We start from the raw sequence: 13056 nt of genomic DNA on the forward strand, positions 1-13056 counted from the left end.
ATATGTCTTATATTCTAGGTACTTCAAAGTAGCCACCTTTTGCTTTGATGACTGCTTTGCACACTCTTGGCATTCTCTTGATGAGCTTCAAGAGGTAGTCACCGGAAATGGTTTTCACTTCACAGGTGTGCCCTGTCAGGTTTAATAAGTGGGATTTCTTGCCTTATAAATGGGGTTGGGACCATCAGTTGTGTTGTGCAGAAGTCAGGTGGATACACAGCTGATAGTCCTACTGAATAGACTGTTAGAATTTGTATTATGGCAAGAAAAAAGCAGCTAAGTAAAGAAAAACGAGTGGCCATCATTACTATAAGAAATGAAGGTCAGTCAGTGCGAAAAATTGGGAAAACTTTGAAAGTGTCCCCAAGTGCAGTTGCAAAAACCATGAAGCGCTACAAAGAAACTGGCTCACATGAGGACCGCCCCAGGAAAGGAAGACCAAGAGTCACCTCTGCTTCTGAGGATACGTTTATTCGAGTCACCAGCCTCAGAAATCGCAGGTTAACAGCAGCTCAGATTAGAGACCAGGTCAATGCCACACAGAGTTCTAGCAGCAGACACATCTCTTCAACAACTGTTAAGAGGAGACTTTGTGCAGCAGGCCTTCATGGTAAAATAGCTGCTAGGAAACCACTGCTAAGGACAGGCAACAAGCAGAAGAGACTTGTTTGGGCTAAAGAACACAAGGAATGGACATTAGACCAGTGGAAATCTGTGCTTTGGTCTGATGAGTCCAAATTTGAGATCTTTGGTTCCAACCACCGTGTCTTTGTGCGACGCAGAAAAGGTGAACGGATGGACTCTACATGCCTGGTTCCCACCGTGAAGCATGGAGGAGGAGGTGTGATGGTGTGGGGGTGCTTTGCTGGTGACACTGTTGGGGATTTATTCAAAATTGAAGGCATACTGAACCAGCATGGCTACCACAGCATCTTGCTGCGGCATGCTATTCCATCCGGTTTACATTTAGTTGGACCATCATTTATTTTTCAACAGGACAATGACCCCAAACACACCTCCAGGCTGTGTAAGGGCTATTTGACCAAGAAGGAGAGTGATGGGGTGCTACGCCAGATGACCTGGCCTCCACAGTCACCAGACCTGAACCCAATCGAGATGGTTTGGGGTGAGCTGGACCGCAGAGTGAAGGCAAAAGGGCCAACAAGTGTTAAGCATCTCTGGGAACTCCTTCAAGATTGTTGGAAGACCATTTCTGGTGACTACCTCTTGAAGCTCATCAAGAGAATGCCAAGAGTGTGCAAAGCAGTCATCAAAGCAAAACGTGGCTACTTTGAAGAACCTAGAATATAAGACATATTTTCAGTTGTTTCACACTTTTTTGTTAAGTATATAATTCCACATGTGTTAATTCATAGTTTTGATGCCTTCAGTGTGAATGTACAATTTTCATAGTTCTGAAAATACAGAAAAATCTTTAAATGAGGTGTGTCCAAACTTTTGGTATGTACTGTACGTAACGTCGAAATCTCACTGGAAACTCATTGTGGTCACACAGCCTAATTCTTTTTTAAGGCTACACTCACACGTCGAGTATTTGATCAGTTTATTTAAATCAGTATTTGTAAGCCAAAACCAGGAGTGGATCAATCAGAGGAAAAGTATAATAGAAACCCGTCACCACTTCTGTATTTATCACCCACTCCTGGTTTTGTGTTACAAATACTGATGTAAAATACTGACCAAATATTGAGCGTGTGACCGTAGCCTAAAGCTCTATAATTATTAGTTTTATCATACAGCGATTTAAATCAATCTGAATTATGCAGGTTATCAAGGTAGAAAACATCCAGGAATGTGGTGGCACTCACCACTGATGTGTGAATAAATGGCACTATATTGAGGTCATTTTCATCACTCCTCTATGTTTCCTACCCTCATGTGATGACCTTAATAAAGTGCTGTTTAGTCACACATCAGTGGTGAGCGCCGCTCCTTTCCTGGATTTTCTACCTTTATAATCTGCATTTATGAGCCTGTACTTGTGGGCTGAGCACCACCGTATCTGGCTGACCGGTACGAGATTTTGCTATATCATGCTGCCTAATTTACTGATTTCACATGTGCAGTAGCAGTTACAAGAGTTTCTGCTCTTTTTTATGTATTCAGTCTGAATTATACCATTAATTTTACTTTTGGAAAATAAATTTATAATGAAAAAAAAAGAAGATTCCGCAATCTCCCATATAATCCTATATAAAATATGCTTCTTATACTGAATAGAAGCTGGAATTTCCATTCATCGTAGCTTGTCCTTTCCTGCCACCTAGTGGTCACACTTCATTTTAAATGAATTTTGCCAGTACATTGAGTAAACCAAGTGTGAGTGAATTAGACGTGTCATGTGGTGACCTAGCCCAATATCTACAGTTGTTGAAGAAAAGGTTGTTTTGTACATGACACATAAGACAAATGAATAAAGAAAAATGGAAATTCTTAGAATCCTGTAACAGGGTCAGTGACACAAAACTGGAGGATAGCTGACTTGGTACCTATATTTAAAGAGGTTGCCCACTAAGACACCTGTCCTGAGGATAGGTCATCAATATCTAATTGGTTGGGGTCTGACACCTGGAACCCCCGCCAATCAGTTGTTATTGGTCTCGGCGGTTGGAAATAGTCAGTCGTGGAGCTAGTGGCCGCCGCGGGGTACCCCCGAGAGTCACTTTGAATGCCAATTGCCCTCTATTTCAGCAGTGTTCACCCTTTTTCCGATGTGCACAATCACGTGGCAGACCATGTTTTTGCAAACTACCGATGGAACGGAAGCCAGATAGAATTTAAAGTGACTCCATTGGCCCCATAATTGCAAATGGCTCCGTTGGAAAATCCTGTTTTGTGGGATCCCAACGGAAACCTCAATGCAGTTCTGAGCCCTGTATAAGTGTGAACCTAGACTAAGGCTTCCCCGAGATACTGTATATGAGGATCTCAAAGAAAAGTGCAGTTCCCTTTATATATTTGAGATACGTATATATCTGTATGTAGGAGGGGGCCAAAATCCCTGCTGCAGTGTGTGCAAACTTGGTCAAGAACTACAAGAAACATCTGACCTCTGTAATTGCAAACAAAGGTTTCTGTACCAAATATTAAGTTCCGTTTTTTCTATTGGTCAAATATTTACTTCATGCAATAAAATGCAAATTAATTATGTAAAAATCATACAATGTGATTTTCTGGATTTTTTCTTAGCGGCTATGTGCCCACGATGCAGAAATACTCCGGATTTTTCCTGAGCGTTTCTGCATCTCCCTGGCAGAAAAAACACATGCGGATTGTACATGCGGATTGTACATGTGTTTTCCTGCCAGGGACAAGCGGAAGTGAAGCGTTCTTCACATGCATTTCCGCATGCGGGTTGACAAGCGCTTTCCAAGCGATTTTAGCATCACTTGGAAAGTGCTTGACAACTTGGTCACACTATATAAATCCATGCAAACGGCATGGATTTATATAGTGTGACTGAAAGAATGGTAAAAAATAAAAAATAAATATATACTTACCTTCTGATGGCCCCCGGAGTCCTTGTCTCGGCTTGCCAGCAGCTCGCGGTAGATTTTTAAGGACCTGCCGACGTCAGCGGTCGTGTGACCCGTCACATGACTAAATGATGTCAGCGCAGGTCCTTTAATCTACCGTGAGCTTCCGGCAAGCTGAGACAAGGACACCGGGGGCCATCAGAAGGTAAGTATATATTTATTTTTTATTTTATTCTTTTTTTTTACAAGTTCTATGGTACGTGGGTCCGGAGCAGAGTCTCCTGTCCTCCACACCCAGGTACCATCCGCACATTGAAACGCATGGATTCCGCATGTACAGATGCAGTGATGCGGATTCCATGCGTTCCAATGCAAGACAATGGCAGCGAAAACGCAGCTCTTCCGCAAAATAATTGGTAGTGCATTTTTCCGCAATGATAATCCGCAGCGGAAATTTCCGCAGCATGTGCAGAGCACATGCGGATTATCATTGGGGAACATGGCAGGCCTTCTACCATGCGTTTTTTAAGTGTTTCTGCAGCGGAATTGCCGCTGTGGAAACGCTTAAAAAATGCATAGTGGGCACACAGCCAGAATCTGTCTCTCACAGGTGAAGTGTACCTATGATAAAAATTACAGACCTCTCTATTCTTTGTAGGTTCGAAAACTAGCAAAATCGGCAGTGTATCAAATACTTATTTTCCCTACTGTATAAATATGTTCATTCTAAGTCTGACGTTGAAAATCTCACATTTATGAAATCTATAAATCCTTTATAATGACCACATAGGACACTAATTGATTTTGAAGATAGGAAAACTGTGGAAATGATTATCTTTATAGAGGAATGTTACAAATGAAAGATTACCAAACAAACTAGTACAATACCTAAGGTGTGCAAACAGTTTTTACACTGGCCCCCCAAAACATAGCAATTCTAAATGTTAACATGTACACACGGTCCGCAAAAGTGTCTCACGCTGAACACACACGGATGACATCCATGTGTCATCAGTGTGATACGTACTGACGCCTGGCTTCTCTGCTGATCGGTCACATGGATTACAACATGGGACACTTAGGTGAGTATAAGGATTTTTTATTTTAATCTTATTTTTACACAGGGACACCGCGGGAGAAGACTACTACTACCCTCATCATTGTCCCTGCTGGTGCTGATCGCAGTGCCGTCAGGAACCATGATGATGGCAGCGTTCAACACCCGGCATATGGGAACAGCGCTAACTGTAGAGCAGAGTCCCAGGTGCCGGTCCATGTGATCCTGATGCGGCACATGGGTGGCACACAGTTGCCACACGTGTGACACACACGGACATCTCTGATACCGTTTTTTTCCGGTACCGGAAATATATGGACGTGTGAAACTGGCCTTGTACTGGACATGCATTGATCAGTGATAGTATTAAAGAGGACTTTTCACCAAATTTTTCATGTTGAACTGGACATACCATGTAATAGCGGCTGCAGAGTGGAATAAAAAGTGGTGGTTTTTTTTTTGCCTCTCCATCGCGGCAAAAAGTATCCACCAGCGATCCACCTGCGGCTGTTAACATGTTAAATTTAACAGGGCAGCGGTGGAAGCACGTCACTAGTCCCGCCAATCGGCGCCTGTGTCAAATGACCGTGGGTCGCCGATGGGTTGGCATGACAACCCGGGGTCTGCAGAAGACCCCTGCGGTTGTCATTGCCAGGATGCTATGAGCGCTGCCCAGTGGTCGGCGCTCATAGCCAGTGAGCATTTCTGCTGCACACAGGCGATCTGATGATCGCAGCTTCTAGTCTCTCATGGAGACTATTCAAGCATATGTAAAGTAAAAAAAATGTTTTTAAAAATATTAACAAAAATATAAGTTTCAATCACCTCCTTTTCGCCCCATTCAAAATAAAACAATTAAAAAATCAAATGTACATATATTTGGTATCGCCGCGTTGAGAATCGCCCGATCTATCAATATAAAAAAAGAATTAATCCGATCGGTAAACGGCCTAGCGAGAAAAAAAGATCAAAATGCCAGAATTAAGTTTTTTTGGCTGCCGCAACATTGCGATAAAATGCAATAACGGGCGATCAAAACATCGTATGTACCCCAAAATGTTATCAATAAAAACGTCAGCTCGGCCCGCAAAAAATAAGCCCTCACCCAGCCCCAGATCCCAAAAAATGGCGCCATTTTTTTTTTTAACAAACTTTGGACTTTTTTTCCACCACTTAAATAAAAACTAATCTATACATGTTTGGTATCTACGAACTTGTAATGACCTGGAGAATCATAATGGCAGGTCAGTTTTAGCATTTAGTGAACGTGGTAAAAAAAAAAACTAAAAAAACTAAAAGCAACTGTGGAATTGCACTTTTTTTGCAATTTCACAGTACTTGAATTTTTGTTCCTGCTTTTGGTACACAATATGGTAAAACCAATAGCGTCGTTCAAGAGTACAACTCGTCCCGCAAAAAATAAGCCCTCACATGGCCATATTGACTGAAAAATAAAGTTATGTCTCTGGGAAGAAGGGGAGCAAAAAATGAAAGCGCAAAAATGGAGAATGGCCCGGGAGTGAAGGGGTTAAAACCAGCTAAGATTATAAATGTCCCTCCTATGGAGACCACTAGTTTTTCAAAATATCCCCACAATTGCTCATTCAAATAGAGATCTGGGGAATTTGGAGGCTAATCATCTTGAACTATTTCATGTGCCTCAATCCATTCCTGAACAATTTTTGCAATGTTGCTGAAAGACGGGTGAACGAGGTCTGTATGATATGTGTTAAGTAACGTTCATATAAATGTCAGGACTTGAGGTTTCCCAGCAGAGCTTCCCTCTGCCGCTTCATGCTTTCCAGTATTGCAGCTTCCAAGGTAAAGGACAAATCCAAAGGCGGTGAAGGTAGAGATATACGTCCGCGCCGCTGAAAAATCCTCGAGTCAGGAACATATAATAAAATCCTTGTTTATTGGTAAATGCCTATGCGTTTCTGGGTGTTCCACACCCCTTCATCAGGGCACCAACAGATATATCAATGTATGCACTGAAACACTCCATTTATATACAGACATGAAGTGAAAAAAAAAAAAGTGTGTTCAAAACGGAAGAGCAGAAAAAAACAACATAACCTTTGTACCTAAGGCCGTGTGCAAAAAACCTTCAACAAAACTTTATCAATGAGTGTCACCAATATAAAAAGTGAGTATAAAAAACATGTATTAAGACACGTATTACAGATAATGTAGTGTAGAAATGTATAAATAATCAATATACAGGATAGTCAAATGTATCAGTCAAATGGAGTAAATACATAAAAGTAATATTACTTACTAATAAGTAAGCGTTCACATTAGGTAAGAACAATATAAATATATATATAACATTAAAATCTCTAATGAGAATACACCCATCAGCTGTCGTTCCATAAAGGGAGATGGAAAACGAAAGAACAAAATAAAAAGTACCCCCATGTAAAATATAGCCAGTAATATCCTCTATCAACGGAGGAATAGCACAAGGAACAGGTTATCTGACGTATATCATGTAGTGACGTAGAGACCTAATGTGTAGTAATAGGACAGAAGGGTTCGAGTTGTACTGCTCCAAAAAGGAAACCTCTTTTATGGTTTCTTTTTTGGAGCAGTACAACTCGAACCCACATTGTAGCGCTCTGCTGGTTGCTACAATCACACACCTCTCTCCTTCTACGCCACCGCACGTCAGGTGATTCACTACCTGTCTGTGTATCTCCTTTATCTGTGCCGCAGCCTTTGCACTACATCGCGGCGTTTTCTCTGGGTCCTATTACTACACATTAGGTCTCTACATCACTACATGATATATGTCAGATAACCTGTTCCTTGTGCTATTCCTCCGTTGATAGAGGATATTACTGGCTATATTTTACATGGGGGTACTTTTTATTTTGTTCTTTCGTTTTCCATCTCCCTTTAGGGAACGACAGCTGATGGGTGTATTCTCATTAGAGATTTTAATGTTATATATATATTTATATTGTTCTTACCTAATGTGAACGCTTACTTATTAGTAAGTAATATTACTTTTATGTATTTACTCCATTTGACTGATACATTTGACTATCCTGTATATTGATTATTTATACATTTCTACACTACATTATCTGTAATACGTGTCTTAATACATGTTTTTTATACTCACTTTTTATATTGGTGACACTCATTGATAAAGTTATGTTGAAGGTTTTTTGCACACGGCCTTAGGTACAAAGGTTATGTTGTTTTTTCTGCTCTTCCGTTTTGAACACACTTTTTTTTTTTTCACTTCATGTCTGTATATAAATGGAGTGTTTCAGTGCATACATTGATATATCTGTTGGTGCCCTGATGAAGGGGTGTGGAACACCCAGAAACGCATAGGCATTTACCAATAAACAAGGATTTTATTATATGTTCCTGACTTGAGAATTTTTCAGCGGCGCGGACGTATATCTCTACCTTCACCGCCTTTGGATTTATTCTGGTCCTGTGGGACACCTATTGGAGATCCGCTGCTGCTGCTGCCTTTTATATGTTATGGTAGTTGTGTCCACGCACAACCAAACCAGGTGAGAACCACCTTTTTACTATTATTCCCTATGTCTACAGGTGTAACCCTATTGGGCTTTGCGGTCTCTCTCTCTTTGTAAGGTAAAGGACACACATGCACCCGGTTGTCCACATGTTGTAAAAGAAAATAAGATTCATTGGACCCGGCCACCACCTTCCATAGCTCAGTGTTTCAGTTCTGCCACCTATGTGTCCATCACAGGCCCTTTGGGAGTGGACAGTGATCAGCAGTAACTGTTTCTGAAGTTTGCGCCACAGTAGTTCTTCTGTGTACTCAGACCAGGTAAACGCCTCCTCTTCCCAGGAGCAACACAGCATCAATGAGTCTTTGGCGCCCACAACTATGTTCCTCCTCGAATCACTTCTGGTGTGTACCAACCACTGCACACTGGGAATACCCCACAAGACCTGCAGATCTGGAAACGCTCTGACATAGTAGTCCAGTTATTATCACAATTTGCCCCTTTATCACAGTTGCGCAGAATTTATGCCTGCCCATTTTCCATCACATCAGTGACTGACTGTTCACTTGCTACCCAATATGTACCCCACCCTTTGATACAGTACAGACCAAAAGTTTGGACACACCTTCTCATTTAAAGATTTTTCTGTATTTTCATGACTACGAAAATTGTACATTCACACTGAAGGCATCAAAACTATGAATTAACACATGTGGAATTATATACTTAACAAAAAGTGTGAAACAACTTAAAATATGTCTTATATTCTAGGTTCTTCAAAGTTGCCACCTTTTGCTTTGATGACTGCTTTGCACACTCTTGGCATTCTCTTGATGAGCTTCAAGAGGTAGTCACCGGAAATGGTTTTCACTTCACAGGTGTGCCCTGTCAGGTTTAATAAGTGGGATTTCTTGCCTTATAAATGGGGTTGGTACCATCAGTTGTGTTGTGCCGAAGTCAGGTGGATACACAGCGAATAGCCCTACTGAATAGACTGTTAGAATTTGTATTAAGGCAAGAAAAAAGCAGCTAAGTAAAGAAAAACGAGTGGCCATCATTACTGTAAGAAATGAAGGTCAGTCAGTCCGAAAAACTGGGCAAACTTTGAAAGTGTCCCCAAGTGCAGTTGCAAAAACCATCAAGCGCTACAAAGAAACTGGCTCACATGAGGACCGCCCCAGGAAAGGAAGACCAAGAGTCACCTCTGCTTCTGAGGATAAGTTTATCCGAGTCACCAGCCTCAGAAATCGCAGGTTAACAGCAGCTCAGATTAGAGACCAGGTCAATGCCACACAGAGTTCTAGCAGCAGACACATCTTTTCAATAACTGTTAAGAGGAGACTTTGTGCAGCAGGCCTTCATGGTAAAATAGCTGCTAGGAAACCACGGCTAAGGACAGGCAACAAGCAGAAGAGACTTGTTTGGGCTAAAGAACACAAGGAATGGACATTAGATCAGTGGAAATCTGTGCTTTGGTCTGATGAGTCCAAATTTGAGATCTTTGGTTCCAACCACCGTGTCTTTGTGCGACGCAGAAAAGGTGAACGGATGGACTCTACATGCCTGGTTCCCACCGTGAAGCATGGAGGAGGAGGTGTGATGGTGTGGGGGTGCTTTGCTGGTGACACTGTTGGGGATTTATTCAAAATTGAAGGAATACTGAACCAGCATGGCTACCACAGCATCTTGCAGCGACATGCTATTCCATCAGGTTTGCGTTTAGATGGACCATCATTTATTTTTCAACAGGACAATGACCCCAAACACACCTCCAGGCTGTGTAAGGGCTATTTGATCAAGACGGAGAGTGATGGGGTGCTACGCCAGATGGCCTGGCCTCCACAGTCACCAGACCTGAACCCAATCATGATGGTTTGGGGTGAGCTGGACCGCAGAGTGAAGGCAAAAGGGCCAACAAGTGCTAAGCATCTCTGGGAACTCCTTCAAGATTGTTGGAAGACCATTTCCGGTGACTACCTCTTGAAGCTCATCAAGAGAATGGCAAGAGTGTGCAAAGCAGTCATCAAAGCAAAAGGTGGCTACTTTGAAGAACCTAGAATATAAGACATATTTTCAGTTGTTTCACACTCTTTTGTTAAGTATATAATTCCACATGTGTTAATTCAGAGTTTTGATGCCTTCAGTGTGAATGTACAATTTTCATAGTCATGAAAATACAGAAAAATCTTTAAATGAGGTGTGTCCAAACTTTTGGTCTGTACTGTACATGCCATTTTTATGAGATTGTCACTGCTGCAAGCAGTCATTCATTTATTTGCTGATTAACCCTTCGTCTGCTGTAACCATAAACTATAGCTCTTCGGTTTCTGTGTATGTCACTCCCTGCTCTGTGTCTACTGGTATATCCTGCTTGTCTTCTCTGATTTTTCTCTTTATAGGTATATTTTTGAGTAAAATGTACATTGTTGTTTTAGGCTATTAACTACTGACAACATGTCTCCAAAATTCAAAGCTAAAAATTTTGTATTTATTTGCAGCAAATGAGAAAGTGTGAAAATACTAAAAAATAAACACTGCTTTCACACCTCAAATTACTCATGTTTTAACTCAGGAAGAGTTCAGAAATCTATACTTGGTGTTCAGTGGTCTCTTTATATTGATTATACAGCTCTGGCAAAAAATACATACATACATACATACATACCAAAAGTTTGGACACACCTTATCATTTAAAGATTTTTCTGTATTTTCATGACTATGACAATTGTACATTCACACTGAAGGCATCAAAACTATGAATTAACACATGTGGAATTATATACTTAACAAAAAAGTGTGAAACAACTGAAAATATGTCTTATATTCTAGGTTCTTCAAAGTAGCCACCTTTTGCTTTGATGACTGCTTTGCACACTCTTGGCATTCTCTTGATGAGCTTCAAGAGGTAGTCACCGGAAATGGTTTTCACTTCACAGGTGTGCCCTGTCAGGTTTAATAAGTGGGATTTCTTGCCTTATAAATGGGGCTGGGACCATCAGTTGTGTTGTGCAGAAGTCTGGTAGATACACAGCTGATAGTCCTACTGAATAGACTGTTAGCTGATTTTTTCGTGCCATAATACAAATTCTAAGTAAAGAAAAACGAGTGGCCATCATTACTTTAAGAAATGAAGGTCAGTCAGTCCTAAAAAATTGGGCAAACTTTGAAAGTGTCCCCAAGTGCAGTTGCAAAAACCATCAAGCGCTACAAAGAAACTGGCTCACATGAGGACCGCCCCAGGAAAGGAAGACCAAGAGTCACCTCTGCTTCTGAGGATAAGTTTATCCGAGTCACCAGCCTCAGAAATCGCAGGTTAACAGCAGCTCAGATTAGAGACCAGGTCAATGCCACACAGAGTTCTAGCAGCAGACACATCTCTTCAACAACTGTTAAGAGGAGACTTTGTGCAGCAGGCCTTCATGGTAAAATAGCTGCTAGGAAACCACTGCTAAGAACAGGCGACAAGCAGAAGAGACTTGTTTGGACTAAAAAACACAAGGAATGGACATTAGACCAGTGGAAATCTGTGCTTTGGTCTGATGAGTCCAAATTTGAGATCTTTGGTTCCAACCACCAGGTCTTTGTGCGACGCAGAAAAGGTGAACGGATGGACTCTACATGCCTGGTTCCCACCGTGAAGCATGGAGGAGGAGGTGTGATGGTGTGGGGGTGCTTTGCTGGTGACACTGTTGGGGATTTATTCAAAATTGAAGGCATACTGAACCAGCATGGCTACCACAGCATCTTGCAGCGGCATGCTATTCCATCCGGTTTGCGTTTAGTTGGACCATCATTTATTTTTCAACAGGACAATGACCCCAAACACACCTCCAGGCTGTGTAAGGGCTATTTGACCAAGAAGGAGAGTGATGGGGTGCTACGCCAGATGACCTGGCCACCACAGTCACCAGACCTGAACCCAATCGAGATGGTTTGGGGTGAGCTGGACCGCAGAGTGAAGGCAAAAAGGCCAACAAGTGCTAAGCATCTCTGGGAACTCCTTCAAGATTGTTGGAAGACCATTTCCAGTGACTACCTCTTAAAGCTCATCAAGAGAATGCCAAGAGTGTGCAAAGCAGTCATCAAAGCAAAAGGTGGCTACTTTGAAGAACCTAGAATATAAGACATATTTTCAGTTGTTTCACACTTTGTTGTTAAGTATATAATTCCACATGTGTTAATTCATAGTTTTGATGCCTTCAGTGTGAATGTACAATTTTCATAGTCATGAAAATACAGAAAAATCTATAAATGAGAAGGTGTGTCCAAACTTTTGGTCTGTACTATATACACACATACATACATATATACACATATACACATAGGAACAACAGAAGCTTAAAGGGTTGGTCCGGTACATAAAATGCTCTAACTATCTTTACAAAAGTAGTTAAGATGTAATTTGCTTTATTACATATTATCCTACACTTCTCCCTATCCAGCTAATCCCTAAATGTATATTTTTTTACTGCACTTCCTGTGACGTTTTGAGGAGTCTCAAATGTGGCATCGTTAGAAGGCTGGGGCAGCACTCACTTCCCTGCAGCTGGACATCACAGGGGCAGCGCTGCAGTTACTTACTATACTTTCTTGCACCGCTGCCCTCTGAAGATGTCCTGGATCCTGGGCGATCAAAGTGAGTGCAGTGCCACCACGGCTTCTAACTGTGAAAGAAGAAGTCGTCAGGGTGCAGAGATAGAAGCACCGAGTGACATGAGTGCTGCACCACAGCTTCTATCACCGCCATCAAACGAATCCTCAATATAGGGCAATGTTAGAAGTGATTGACACCAGCGCTGCCCAAAGGTTTGAAGCACTGCTCTCAAATGAATCGTCATCAGGGGCAGCTCTTGTGTGACTTACTGCTTCTATTTCCGTCCCTGACAAGGTCTTGTGTCACAGTTAGAAGCAGCAGCAGAGATAGAAGGAGAGTGCTGGCGCTGCGCTCACCTGTCACACAGCGTCCATCACTCAGGATCCAGGTAGTCTTCAGAGGATGGCAATG

Source organism: Phyllobates terribilis, unplaced genomic scaffold, assembly GCF_046119375.1.
Source record: "Phyllobates terribilis strain yellow unplaced genomic scaffold, ASM4611937v1 Scaffold_2__4_contigs__length_985480577, whole genome shotgun sequence".
Lineage (NCBI taxonomy): Eukaryota > Metazoa > Chordata > Amphibia > Anura > Dendrobatidae > Phyllobates > Phyllobates terribilis.